Below are 15,015 nucleotides of genomic sequence, written 5' to 3' on the forward strand. Positions count from 1 at the left end.
TTAATTACATTTTGGCGCCATCCGTTCCCTTATCTGGCTACTTGTTTCTCTGTCCGTCTGGTTGCCTCCTCAACTGTAAGGGCTCAGGGGTCTGCAGTTAGCTTGTTCCTTTGCTCCCAGGGCTTGTGCCCTACAAGTTCTAACAAGTCTCTATTCATCAGGCTATCAGTACTTGGACTCTTGTCCTTGAGGCCTTGTCCTACAAGGCAGGGCTTTCAAAGGAAAGGAGGCTATTCAATGGGAAGCTGCAGATGTGCCCTGCCTGAAGAAGGTACCACTGGCAACCCCTCTGTGAGAGCTGTGGAGATGCAGAGGGGGGAGGAAGGCAGGCGTCGGGGAGTAACTAGAAGCCCTGGTTTGCTATTGCTGCAGTATCCCTGGCTGGGGGGACAATAGAGCTCTCCATGAAATGACGATCAACCAAAAAATTCAGAGGGGCACAGCAGGGAGCACAAGCTGCTGGGCGTCAGCCAAGGGCTGTGCTCAGCTTTTCTGCAATAGGTGAGAGCGTAAGGGCACTTTAAATCTGAATGTGTCCTGAATCATGTTAGGAAGAAGACAAAGAACATATCCTGCTGGGAAGATCATTAATGGTTAGGAAAACTAGATTAGGCTACTATAAATTTGTCTCAGGTTAGAAAAGGCCAAGAATCTTTAAAGGACACTACAAAAAAACAACATTTAAGAGAAAAGGCAGTGTAGTAGCAAATGGAATTAAAAGGAGTCCTAGAAAGTAAATCTTTCGGTAATAAGCAAGCAAGGCTAAAAACAATCTAGGGCATAGAAAAGATTAGTTCAGCAGCAGGATGCACAGCAGATAGGAGAGCAAATTAGTTCTGTCTTTCTAAAATGTAAATGGGGAAAAAAAAATAAAATTCAGAGCTTAACGTTTCTCTTTATTTTTCCTGCATCTAATTTTTAACTGTTAAGAGAAATAACACAAAAGCTTTATTTTTGCTAATGCAAGGAAACTGGAATCTGGAATTTAAATTAATCCTTTACACACTGCCATTTGGGGATTATTTCTCCCAGATCCAAGGGAGACACTTTCTGGAAAGTTTTGCTGTGAATGGTGTGATTAACTGAGCTGAGTTGAGATCCTTAGGTGCCTAAGGAGGCCCAGGCGATATTGGAATCTTTCTTATTGTGTTATGAGAAGAAGCCAGGCACGCAAGGCTGGGCTCCTCTAAACTGTCAGCTCTGTACTCTGCTGAGTAATGCACAGGGTGCTGTGTGCCAGGATTGCAGAGTCCCCAGCCCTAACCAGCTGCATTAGGCTCAGAATAAAACGCAGTGGATTGTTTTGTTGCTGCTCGCTGGAATTTTTATTACTATTATTAATTAATAAAAAGTGGTGTGTTTTTTTTTAAAAAAAAGATGTGGATGAATATAGCCTGGTATGTTAAAAAAGACCCTAGCCCTTCACACAGATTCCCAAACCAGCCGTCTTACAGGCACAAGGTTTCCCCTTTTGGGGAATATCACCGCATCTGCCCATGCCGTCTGTTAACTCACTGGAGCAATTTTAAGAAGCATTCTTGACAGACTGCCAGGACTGTGGCCCTTGAAGGTGTCTGCACGGGGAGATATTGGAGATGGGGCTTGCAGAAGGAAAGCACCCACCCAGATCACCAGCTCCTACTACTTGAAACAAAAGCCATCTAAAGCAAGAGAGCTCTGTACAAATCATCACCAGCACCTATGGACCAGCAGAACTTGGTGGGGTTGTTACTGTTCTACTTACATGAAGAAAATGAAAAGCCAGTAAAAAAAATGACAACTAGGAGAAAGAAGTTGTTAAAATGTTGATCCTCCATAAGAAGTATTACAGAATCCTTTTCTTACATTATGTTTTATCTGAGATAAGGTCTGTGCTACCCTTGAGGACAGTTGGTGGCGAGACTCTCTCCAATAGTGGGGAATCACCACAGTGCCAGCTTAAAAATGCTATCCCATAACTCCAACTTCAGCACAGACACCACCCACCAGGACAGTGGGCCTCATGGCTGTCTCCCACCATGCTGGGGCCATGGTTTCCAGAGCAGCCTCTGGGGCTACCTTGAGCAGCTGCTGCTGGCACGGCTCAGGTGGCTTCCCTGTCACTTGCCTGCCCTGCCAAGACTTCTTGCATTGTATTGTATTTTGGTTAAAGCTTTCTGACTGCTCTTCGGGACCTCATATTTATGTTTCCCGGGAGGCCAGATGTGCAAGGCTTGGCCTCAGAGGGTTCTTCTAGGAGAGCAGCAGCACATGAGTCCTGATCTTCCTCTTCTGCAAAAAAGGCAAGGTGTAGTTTTGGCATATCATCATAGCAGCCTTACGGTCTCCTAGATGCACAGCAAACTTACAAATTCCAGACATTTTGTGTTACTGCAACCTGCTTTGTCAGTGTAACAGGTTTGGACTGGCCATGTAAACATGACATTAGTACAAAATGAAAAAGCCCCTCCTTGTTATCATCAGTGTGGCTCTGCAGACAACCAGCACTTCAGTGTCAGTGCAGCCGGGGAAGTGGGAATGCCAGCGTGAGGGAAACCAAACGTTACAGCAGAGCAAAACTGGCTCTGATGTGAGAATGTAAAGCTATCAGGTCCAACGCCGAGATTCACACAGATCCAATGTCAAAACATCAGTTAGAAAATTCAGAAGCACCTGGGGAAAAATCCCCCCAAACAAATCTGTAAAAAACCCAAATTAACAGGATATACCATTGAATTAATCAAGCTTAGTTAATATTTACCTCAACAAAGTATTTGAAAGAGAAGACAGGGTAAGCAGGAACCTTTGCTGCGCCCCCCCAAATTTTGTGTCCAAAAGGCTCAACATATCAAAGGAGCTTAGCAGGTGTCCTTTTCTAGGCCACCAGCTGGAGTGAAGCCATTGAGGGTCAGTGACTAAGGGCCAAATCCAACCAAGGTTTGAAAGGACTCGGCAACTGGACAAGTGACACAGCTGTTGCCAGTGGGTGAAAAGGTCAGAGACATGTACAGATTGTGCAAATATGCAGCATTTCAGTGGGGCAGTTCAGTGGCAAGCAAGAAAAAAAATTGCTTTAATGTAATTTGGAGTTAATTTTTTCTGGCCAAAATGGAACACAAAAAGGTGGATTTTGTACACACTGTTGCATTTATTTTTCAGGTACTTTTAACGAAAGGTATATTTCACTATTGCTTAGAAAACTATATGAAACAGGTCTTCCATTGGCTGCATCCCAAGAAATGACTGTGATACTGAAGGAATTTTCATGATCCTCCAGCGTGGCGACAACAAGGACTCCTGCGCGACGGCACAAGCATGGGCTCCTCCAGTGCAAAGCAACAAATGGCTCCTCCAGGGCGCTGCTACCATCGGCTCCTCCTCGGCAGCGTAACAAAGGGCTGCTCCACTGCGGCATGACGAGGGGCTCCCGAGGCGCTTTGCCACCAATTGCTCCCCTGGGGCACTGCGCTACCGGGGGCTCTCCAGGATGGCTCGATGACAATAAAGCACAATTAATACCATGCTTGAAATACAATACAGAACACAACAGATTTAAAATACCACACAAACAATGCATTACCAACAAGACAACAGAAAATGCAAGTTATACTGCAGCACACACAAGACTATACAGACCAGACCCACTATACACACAATGCGTAAAACAAAAGACAACACAGACAATACAATATACAATACAATACAAAACAAACCACAGCACAACGCACTACCTACCGTGCTCCAACGTGGAACAACACAAGGCTCCTACAGGGACGAGGACAACGGCTCCCAGGGAACGGTGCGACCAACAGCTCCTCCAGAACAAAGCCATCTAGGGCTCCTCTGCAGTGGTGCGATGAAGGGCCCTCCAACACACGGCAATGAAGAGCTCCTCCAGGGGAGCACGATGCAGGGCTCCTCCAACATAATAAGACACAGGTGCCCTAGCAGGCAGCACGAGAAGCGGCTCCTGTGGGACGGTGCAGCTAATGGCTCCTCCGGTGCGGCACAACAAAGGGCTCCTCCGCGATTGAGCCATCAGGGGCTCCTCCAATGCTGCACCACCAAGGGCCCCACCAGCATGGCACCACCAACAGCTGCTCCACTGCAGCAAAGGGGCTCCAAGAAGAGCTGGGCATCAAACAAACTGCTCCTCCGGCGCTCCCTGCTAACCACTGCTCTGCTGCGGCGGCACAAAGCCAACCTCTGGGGAGGCGCCAAGACACGCTCCTCCAATGTGACGACAACAAGGACGCCTGCGTGACGGCACAAGCAAGGCTCCTCCAGGGCGCTGCCACCATCGGCTCCTCCTTGGCAGTGTAACAAAGGGCTGCTCCACTGCGGCATGATGAGGGGCTCCCGAGGCGCTTTGCCACCAATTGCTCCCCTGGGGCGCTGCACTACAGGGCTGCTCCGGGGCGGCGCCACTGGGGGTTCTCCAGGAGCAACACTATCAGCATCTCCTCTGGGGTGGTGTGAGCACAATGCAACACAACTCATACCACGCTGGAAAGAACAGACTTGAAATACAATACGTCATACCGTGTATTACAAACAGCCCAGCAGAAAACACAAGACGTACCATAGGGTACAAAATACAACCCTACGCACACCATACCCACTAGGCAGTAAATACAAGATACAACTCAAGAGACTCTCAGTACAATGAGCACTAAACCACACAAAACCAAAACAATACATACAGCACAAAATACAGTCCAGATCAGATCATGCAATACTCAGTAGACACAGGACTATGCAATACATAAATTATGCAATATGGAACACAAAACCAACTACAGTCCGCTCCACCATGTACCCCCCGCCCTTGCTACAACCCATCCCCGACAAAGGACATTGTACAGACCACTTAAGAGACACAGAAGATGCCGTACAATCAAATACACCAAACCAAATGCCATATAAAAGAGCAAACACAATGATGCAGCGATGACAGGCTCCTCCGGTGACATCTGGCAAAGGGCTCCTCCAGGGTGCCGCCATTCAGGGCTCCTTCAGCGCGGGGCGACGAAAGGCTCCACAGAGACGGCCTGGGCTGTGTGATGAACATGTCCTCTGGGGCTGGCACAATGCAGGGCTCCCCAGGCTAAACAACCCCAGCTCCCTCAGCCTCTCCTCGAGACACACACCACGGAAGAAATCGCAAGAGCCAGTACATTACAAACCATAGCGCATGTCACAAGACACTTCCAGAAACAGCACACAAAACCAGACGCAAAATACAAGACAGGAAACAGAACCTGGGGGGAAAATACCTCAAAAGACAATACGTACCAGAAAATACAGGCGAAACAAGGCAAAACCCAGTAAAAGACACACAACAGAAGGTACTATGCAATACATATAACATACAACAGAAAACAAACACAAATACATACCATCAAAACCATCCTGCACAATAAAAGACAGCACAAAGAATACACAGAATACTGAACAGGCAATAAAAAATACTCTACAGAAAACAAAATCCATTCCATGCAATGTATACCATACAGCACACACTGTACAAGAACTATGACTCCATACACACAATACATATGCTACAACACAAAATACAAGTACCACAGTAGAAAAATACAGGCCAACTACAATGCAACACCATCCCAGACCAGACAGGAGATACCATAGGCAGGGACCAGACCCACAATACCTACCGTAGAGTACGTACCAAATCACCAGCGTCAGGAAGATCTCCCGTGGGGCACTGCAATGCAGGGCTCCTCTGGGGCTGTGACAGCCAGGGCTCCTCCAACATAAGTTGACACAGGTGCCCTAGCAGGCAGCACGAGAAGTGGCTCCTGCGGGGCGGCACAAAGAAAGGCTCCTCCAGGGCTGCGCAACCAAGAACTCCTCCAGAGCGGAAAGACAAAAGGGCTCCTCTGCCGCCAAGCGATCAGGGGCTCCTCCAATGCTGCACCACCAAAGGCCCCACCAGCATGGCACCACCAACAGCTGCTCCACTGCAGCAAAGGGGCTCCAAGAAGAGCTGGGCATCAAACTGCTCCTCCGGCACTCCCTGCTAACCACTGCTCTGCCGTGGCGGCACAAAGCCAACCTCTGGGGAGGCGCCAAGACACGCTCCTCCGATGGGGTGACAACAAGGACTCCTGCGTGACGGCACAAGCATGGGCTCCTCCAGCGCAAAGCAACAAATGGCTCCTCCAGGGCGCTGCCACCATCGGCTCCTCCTCGGCAGCGTAACAAAGGGCTGCTCCACTGCGGCATGATGAGGGGCTCCCGAGGCGCTTTGCCACCAATTGCTCCCCTGGGGCGCTGCACTACAGGGCTGCTCCGGGGCGGCGCCACTGGGGGCTCTCCAGGAGCAACACTATCAGCATCTCCTCTGGGGTGGTGTGAGCGCAATGCAACACAACTCATACCACGCTGGAAAGAACAGACTTGAAATACAATACGTCATACCGTGTATTACAAACAGCCCAGCAGAAAACACAAGACGTACCATAGGGTACAAAATACAACCCTACGCACACCATACCCACTAGGCAGTAAATACAAGATACAACTCAAGAGACTCTCAGTACAATAAGCACTAAACCACACAAAACCAAAACAATACAGCACAATATACAATCCTGACAAGGTCATGGAATACATACCCAAGAACACAACACATTTTGTAGAATACACGCAATACACCATACAAAAACTACACTACACTACATGACATATGATGGAAGATATAATACAGGACATACACTACAGCTTTCAAAATAAAATACTAAATACAGAATGCAATACGAAATACTACACATTGCATAAGACAAGACACTGTTCTAAATCGTTAGGATAGAACACATTATTGCACAGTAAATACCGTATTACACAGAGCATACAATAAAACCCACCCCACACTACAAAGGACACATAGAACAGAGAAAATAAATTGCATAAAAAATTCTCTACAGAAAACACAATCCTTTCCATTTCATGGATACAACATAGTACATGCAGTACAAAAACTACAGTACAATACACATAAGACATCCACTACAATACAAAATATAAATACAATAGAAAATACAATACATACAAAATGCAATACCTTATCATATGATACCATAGATACCAGACTTAGATTACATACCACACAATACATGCTAAATTATACCACACCTGCTAAAAAAGGCATGCACACCATACATTACAATGCATATCATGCAATACATACCAGACCGTTCCCCAAGCACCATCGCCCAAATACCACAGCATACCAGAAATACCCTGTAATAGCATACCATGCCATACTACACCATAAAAAAATATACCTTCCCATACTAAAAAAACACACCACTATACATACCATACTGCAAATACAGGAAAGGCAACACAAAATGCAATATCACGCTTAACGTAAAACAACGCAGACCACACAATACCATACCCAATGCCAAACCACATCCCACACTACAGCCAATGCTTCTGGGGCAGCACAGCGAAGGGCTGCAAGGAGGCCTGGGCGGCATGATGAACAGCTCTGAGAAGGAGGCAAAATATAGGGCTCCTCAGGCATGGGGCAACAACGGGCTCCTCCACGGCAGTGTGATGAAGATCTCCTCTGGGGTGGCGCAAGGAGGGGCTCCTCCCATGCAAAGCTAATAAAGGCCTCCTCAAGGGCACTGCAATGAAGGGCTCTTCTGGCACGCCACCATGAATGGCTCCTCTGGGGGGGTGCAAGAACCAGCTCCTTCGCTACCAAGCGACGAAGGGCTCCTCCAGGGTCACATGAGGAGGGGTTCCACCGAGCTATATAACCCCACTTCCCTCTGCTGCTCCTCAGACAACTTGCAATACACACCCCAGATACAATACAAAACAAAACAAGATACACACCAGACATTCCGTACCATACCCGACATACAAAACATACAGTACAATTCCTAGAATAAACATAATAAATCCCATACAACCTATAGAATACAAGAAAGCCAACAGATCACATACATAAATACCATACAATACAGAAAATACACGCTACAACACAAATAACAGCACACAAGATGGCACAAACTGAAGCACAATACAATATATATGAGACAATGCAAGAGCCCTACATAAAATACAGTACATACAAAACATACCAAACAACACAGGAAATCATACAGCACCACACATACCACACAATTTATGACAAACCACACCATACAAACCACAACACAATACACGTCATCCTAAAAAACACATCACAATACAGAGAGAATACAACACTACACAGAGGAGACGGGAAATACTAAGCGTCAAACACCATGCAGACAGGGCATTACAAACCAATCAACAGAAAATACAGGGCATACCCCAGAATACAAGACAATACTATACATACCATACACACAATACACACAGAAGTGCATGATACACAACACAAAATACAATCTATGCAATACCAAACCGTACAACAGGAAACGCATGCAACACAAAATACAGTCCAATACAAAATACAACCCATACCACGCAATAAAATACAGACCACAAGAAACAATACATACATATTACTGTGCGTGTAATACTATGCCACACAACACAATGCATAGAACTCTGCACAACCCAGGCAATACACAATACAATATACAATCCAAAACAACCTGTAGTACAATATGGTACATACCCTGTGAGACAGACCATACAGTATCTACTACACCGTACATATCATGCAACACAATACACAATACAAGAAAACACAGAATACAAAACACAACACAGAATGGGAAAAGTAGTATACAATAGAACACAAAATACAATAGAACACACAAGAGAGTACAGTACATCTAATAATAAAATTCCCACACAATGCATACAATAAATATACAACACATACAGCAGAAGTACTACACAACACAATGCACTAACACACTAACAGAAAAAATATCATAAAAAGAGTACATACAATCCAATATGATCCTACACATACAATACATACAGATACACACAACACAGTACATAAAACCAAAGCACGGAATACATACAGTGCAATACAAAATATAAATACCATACCATAGAATAGAAAATACAATACATACAATAGAAAATACCATACCGCACTATACCATACCATATAATGGATACCATACATGCAAGACATATAATATATTCCATACAATACATGCCAAACAATACTACACATGCTGTACAATACAATGCATACCATGTAGTACATACCATATAACTAAACACCATACCCTAAACACTATACAATAGCATAACCTACCATAGGCACAATACCATACCACACATACTATACCATACAAAATACACCTTATCATCCAAACCAAAACACCATACATACACTAAAGGCAATACAAAATGCAACACAACGGTCAATCTAAAGTAATGCATAGAACACAGTACCACAGCCAGTTCCATACCATATGCCATACCACACCCAATACCTCTGGCACAGTATGCTGAAGGGCTCCAAGACCACCAAGAAACACAATGGAACTGTCAAAAAACACCAACTGGGGAATCACACCAAAGAAACCAGGAAGAGAACGGCTCCTCCGGGGCCATGCAGCGAAGGCCCTCACCAGCGTTGTGTGGTGATGCACTCTAATAAAAGCTGGATGATGAAGCACTACTAAACAGATACACAGTGAACGAAGCTCCCCAGAAAATCCAGGTGGTGAACTCCCCAGGAAAGCCAGGCAGTGGAGGAACCCAACAAAGCCACTCTGTGAAGGACTAGCTGGGCATTCAAGCATCCTCCAGGGCCTCATGCTGACGCACACCTCACATGCTTCAAAACCCTTGTGAGCGATTCTAGAAAACAGCACTGAAATAGCTATTCTTATCCTCAGTCAGAAATACCCAGCCAACAACCGTACAGAGATAATTCCTAGGAAGCTGCAGGAAAGTTCCTGAATACATCCAAATTCATCACCTCCTAGGCCCTCCTGTGAAATTCCTCATTTCTCACTGGTTTTACTGTGCTAAAGAACTGCACTACACCATTCCCAGAATGGAAATGCTGCCTGTGTTTAGCCAGGCTACACCTCACAGGGACACTAATGCCGCATCTCTTCCCGGACCACTGCTGTTGCACAGGGATCAGTCAACTTTGTGGCCAACAGAGCTGAGAAGAAGCTATCCTCTTCAGTCTTTATGTTAAATATATACTACCTTTACAGGGAACATAGACATTCTCAAGGCTATGGGAGGAAGGGCTTGTCCCTGCATGGCATTTAACAGTCTGTTCCAGAAGAAAAACAAAGTAGCGAGATTAATTTCTGGGCCCAAACACCACAATCCAGCATATCCTGTAAATGCAGACTTAAAGGGAAAGCAGTGAGCAAGCCAGTGCACTTTAGACACGATCCTGCAACACCTTCATGCATACGAGGGCAGGGGGGTCTCCCTGGAAGCGAGTTACCTCCTCCCCCTGCCAGCAGCAGGGACAGAAAAGCGACAAGCACTCACACCATAAGCAAAGACATGTTTCTGACACTGCTTGGAAAAGACCACTCCACACCACCTACTCACACACACGGAGCACCACAAAGCTGGGCAGCACTAAATTCAGCCTGCTCAGGCAGCTCCTGCTTGCCTCGGGGGTGATCCACATACCCTTCTCCCCACAGCCAGCACAGGAAGACTGGAGCTCCCTGAGCACAAAACCCTGGTATCGTTTCTACATGCACCCCAGGGTGTAGCGCAGGGCATGGGCCAGGCTTCATTTATTCCACATGAAGAACTGCCGGAAGAACAGGTTCTGAATGGCTGGCACCCATGAACCATCTTAGCTGCCCCTCACGTCAACAGCACATCCATAACCAGCTCCGTTTAGTTTTCAAATGCCAGGGGGTGTGTGTGTTCAACGGCCTCTTTTGAGGTGGAAACTGGCAGCAACAGAGGTCCTCGGTCCCTATCTCCAGTGCTCAGACTCTGAACCACGGGGCCTGATGCTAAACCACCCGGCGTGACACAGCGCCACAGCCCGGCACACACTCGGGGCCTGTCACCGCACCGGCTCCTCACGGCAGGGCCGGGCACAGGCTCCAGACGCGCAGGCAGGCTGCCCACTCCGGGAGAAAAGTGCCTTTCTCCCCTGCCAGTCCCGCTGGACAAGGTGTTGGCTCACCCGGCTGTCCTCCCCGAAACTGCCACCGCCGCCTCAGGGCGCTGCCACCTCAGGGCGCCGCAGCCGCGTCCAAACGGCAGCTCCTCGCATCGGCCGGTACCGCCCGAAGTTTCCCGAAGCCGCGCGTGCTCCGCACCCACCAATGGGAGGGGAGGGGAGGGGAGGGGAGGGGAGAGGAGAGGAGAGGAGGGGAGGGGAGGGGCGGGGCAGCCCGGGCGGGGAGGGGCGGTGCGGGGCGGTCTGGGCCGGAGCGGAGGGGAGCGGGTGCCGACAGCCCCGGCTGGAGGCCAGAGCAGCCCGCCCGCAGCTCTGGTGGGCCGAGGGAGAGGAGAGACAGCGGCGCCCGCGGCAGAGCCCGCCTGGCAGGGCAGGGCTCACCCGCCCGCTCCTACCCAGCCCCCGTAACCCCACACCTCAGCCCCGGCCCCGGCCGAACCCCACCTGAAGCCAAGCCTGGGGCGAGCCCCAGTCCCAAGCCGCAGACCAGCTCCTGCCTCTCCCGGGGAGGACTCGCTGAGGCGGCTCTGTCCCGACACTGCCCGGCTCCGATGCCTTGCTGCGGCAAGAGCTCTGGCCGCAGCAGTTCCCCCCGGGGGCGGGGGCGGCTTGGCCACAGCGGCGGCGGCAGCGCCCGCCGGCCGCAGCTGCCTGCGGGGAGGCACTGCCCTGGCAACAGGCAGATGTGCTCCGGGGAACCCCTCAGATTCCCTCTCCTATGACAAGGCGCCACCCCATTGTCCGGCGGCCTCAACGCCTCTGGGCCCAGCCAATGGCGAGTGCCCTGGCCCCCCCACCCGCCCTCCCGCCCGCTGGCAGCCCCGGGCCCGGCCAGGCCCAGCACAGGCCCAGCGTGGGGCGCGGCAGGCTCGGGGCTGCGGAGGCCGCGCACAGCTCCGAGCGGAGGGGCCCCCTCAGGGCCCGGTTTGAGTCCCCCTCGACTCCCTCCCCGAGAGGAGCCTGGTCACAAGGGGACGGCCACACGAGCTGGTCAAAGAACACAGCAGGGGTGTTGCAGAGGGCACCGTGTCCACAAAGGCCTCCTCAGGCGGCCACAGGGAGGACAGCGGGCCTTCACCCCATTGCAGGGAGAGGGGACTCGGCCAAGCCCTGTAATGTGCTTCCCTGTCAGCATCAACACCGCTCACGGTGACTCCCTTGAGCAAAACTATTGTTACCGAAATCTCGGAATGAAGAACTTATCGACACCAATGTGATGTAGATAAGCAGACACTTCTTTATTGACGGCCGGGTGTGTGAGCGAGTCCTCTCACGATCAACGCACACCAGGTCCCAAAATCAGATTCCATATATAGAACTTATTCATACATATTCATTAATTATTCATGCATAATCATAACATTTCCCGTAAATCATTTACATACTCTCCTCCTATATCCGATTATGCGCAGTAAAGCTTAGAAAGGTCTAGAAATGGGTCTAGGGTACGATTTGGGTAGGTGGTATATGAGTCGGTGGTCGCGATCTCCCCCTGCCGGAATTACCTTTTACTAAAGTTCACGGTTTCTTGGCAGGCACCTACAAGCTGTTCCAGTCGACTCTCCCCAGTTCCCATTAATCTCATATTCTGACATTTCAATACGCCTCTGCATACAGAAGACTGGTTAAATACAAAGGAACCTTTCAACCCTAGAGTTATTACCTATGTTTTAACAATAGTTCCAGGCCCTTCTTCTAGCCTTGGTACAAGACGTACAGAAGATCTCATAACAACTTTTACTGTGTAGCTATAAGTTTCTTATAATTTTTTTTTCTTATCCTTCTATATTTTAATTTTATTAAATGATTTTATAAAATCAATTAATCAATCAAATAAAGTCAATCAATCTTAACTTATTAACAAATCGATATTACTATTGGGGGACAAACTTGGAAGAAACCTGCAACAAACTTTGTCAGAATCCACGGCTGAGCCTATGGAAAGCTCTTACTCCCTTGCTGTCTGCCAGATGTCACGGCAGGATGGTAAAGAACTAAGAGGCAAGAAAAGCAGAGAAAAATCAAATTCAATTGAAAATAAATTCCTTTAGTTTAAAAATGAAATCACATTAGTTTAACTAAAGAACTCCTTTTCAGGTCCCACTCCAAGATTAAGTCATTATCCAAGAGTTATGTGTATTCAGGCAACCACAACAAAAAACGGCAATAAAGAGAGGACTGTGCGACAGGAGCAGCAGAGCAGCTCCCTCCTCTAAGCCCCTGTCAAAGGCAGGTACCTGGGCACGGACCCCAGACGGCCTCCGTGCCCCCTCACCTGCCGTGCCCATGAACAGGCCAGCAGAGGTTTGTCTCTGCAATCACTGACCATCGGTGGAAAACCCCTCCCAGGATCATGCCTGGGCTGGGGTCTCCTGTCATTCTCACCTGAAACAGTGTCTGTTTCTGAGGATCACTCTTCCAGAAAGACATAAGCCAAGGAGAAAGCAGCCAAGAGGCTATGGTTAAGAAGGATCAGGGCTTCAGGAAACAGGGTCTCACAGGATTAATCATAGGGTGAATGGACTTGTTTAACATCAGCATCTTCTTAACAGAAGAGCTGTCTAAAGGCCTTTAAATATTTAAAAGGATGCTACAAATCAAAAGGTAATTAACTTCTCCCCATGCTCTGGGTTGAGGGCACTCCGTGTTGTCCAGGCTTTCAATGAAGCAAAGGAAATGCATTTGAAGTGTTACAGAAGGAGAATTTGGGGGCAGTTTGAGAGCAGTCTGTAGCACCACAAGATAAAAGGAGGGAGGAGTTACGGTCTGCGCCCCATCACACAAGGAACAGAGGCTTACACATCTTAGCCATATTATTCAAACAGATGGGTACCCTCTCAGGTGGCAGCTGGAGAGAAGCACTTCTTACTCACTTCATTTGAAGTACAGTATTTCAAAATGGATTTTCTGGGGAGGAGGCAGGGGGGTAAAGATTTCACCAGTTGCTTTTTTTCAGAGCAAATAAGAGTGTATTACAGGGTAATGTGATGCAGAGTCTACGTGGTGAAATGTTACCCTCTGCCTTTCTGGGTAACCTGAAAATTTTCAGGGTCTCCTGAGTGCCCGGGTACTCTCATCTGTATCTCCAACAGAGTAGTTTCGATCAGTATTCCAGTATCCTGGAGTTACCACTTCATCCTGCCAGAAGAATAAAAATGCATCCTGCTGTTAAGGAAAGAATACAAGAACAGGGAAATGCACTTCAACAGAGAGAACTTCAACCTACCAGCACAGAGCAGCTCAACGACGGCTTGGACTGTCCCAGTGTGCTGCTTTGGTCATACACAAGTTTTTCAGTCCCGATGTATCGGTAATAAAACTTGATCTATCATGCAACATCAAAATTTACTTCCAAATGTGCTTTTGTGATTACAGATCTGACTGGGAGCCTCCAGCAATAAAAAGCTATTTCTGCTTTCAAAGTAAAGGCTAGTAGCTCCTGTGAGCAGCTTAAATAGCCATTCACAGACTAACGCTGTGATACAGAATGCTTTAGCTTGAGGAAGGTTATGGTCACAGAAATCACTGTACAAAACACCAAATGGATTCTTTCTGTATGGAGTAACTTGAGCAAACAGTAAGCTGTTGGCCAACAGAAGCTGATGTTCTCCAAATTCACAAGAGTTCCCCATCATAAATGTTTGTATTTTTGACATCTACAATTTTTGAGAGAAGCTTCTGACACACAATTGGCAGAAGATGGTCCCCACATCCAAAAGCACCCAATGCCAGCTTGCAGCAACAGCCATTTCATTTTAAGCAGAGCACATTGAGCCACACAGCTGAAAAGCTTGAGTGTATTTGGATGTCTGTCTCCAACTCCCAGGGGAGCCAGAGCCACACAAGAATAATTCCCCTGCAGAATTTCCAGATTGTGTCCAAAAAGGTGCCAAATTCACATGGCTCCAGTCACCTGCACTGAAACA

The sequence above is a fragment of the Falco peregrinus genome, chromosome 1 (assembly GCF_023634155.1).
Source record: "Falco peregrinus isolate bFalPer1 chromosome 1, bFalPer1.pri, whole genome shotgun sequence".
Taxonomy (NCBI): domain Eukaryota; kingdom Metazoa; phylum Chordata; class Aves; order Falconiformes; family Falconidae; genus Falco; species Falco peregrinus.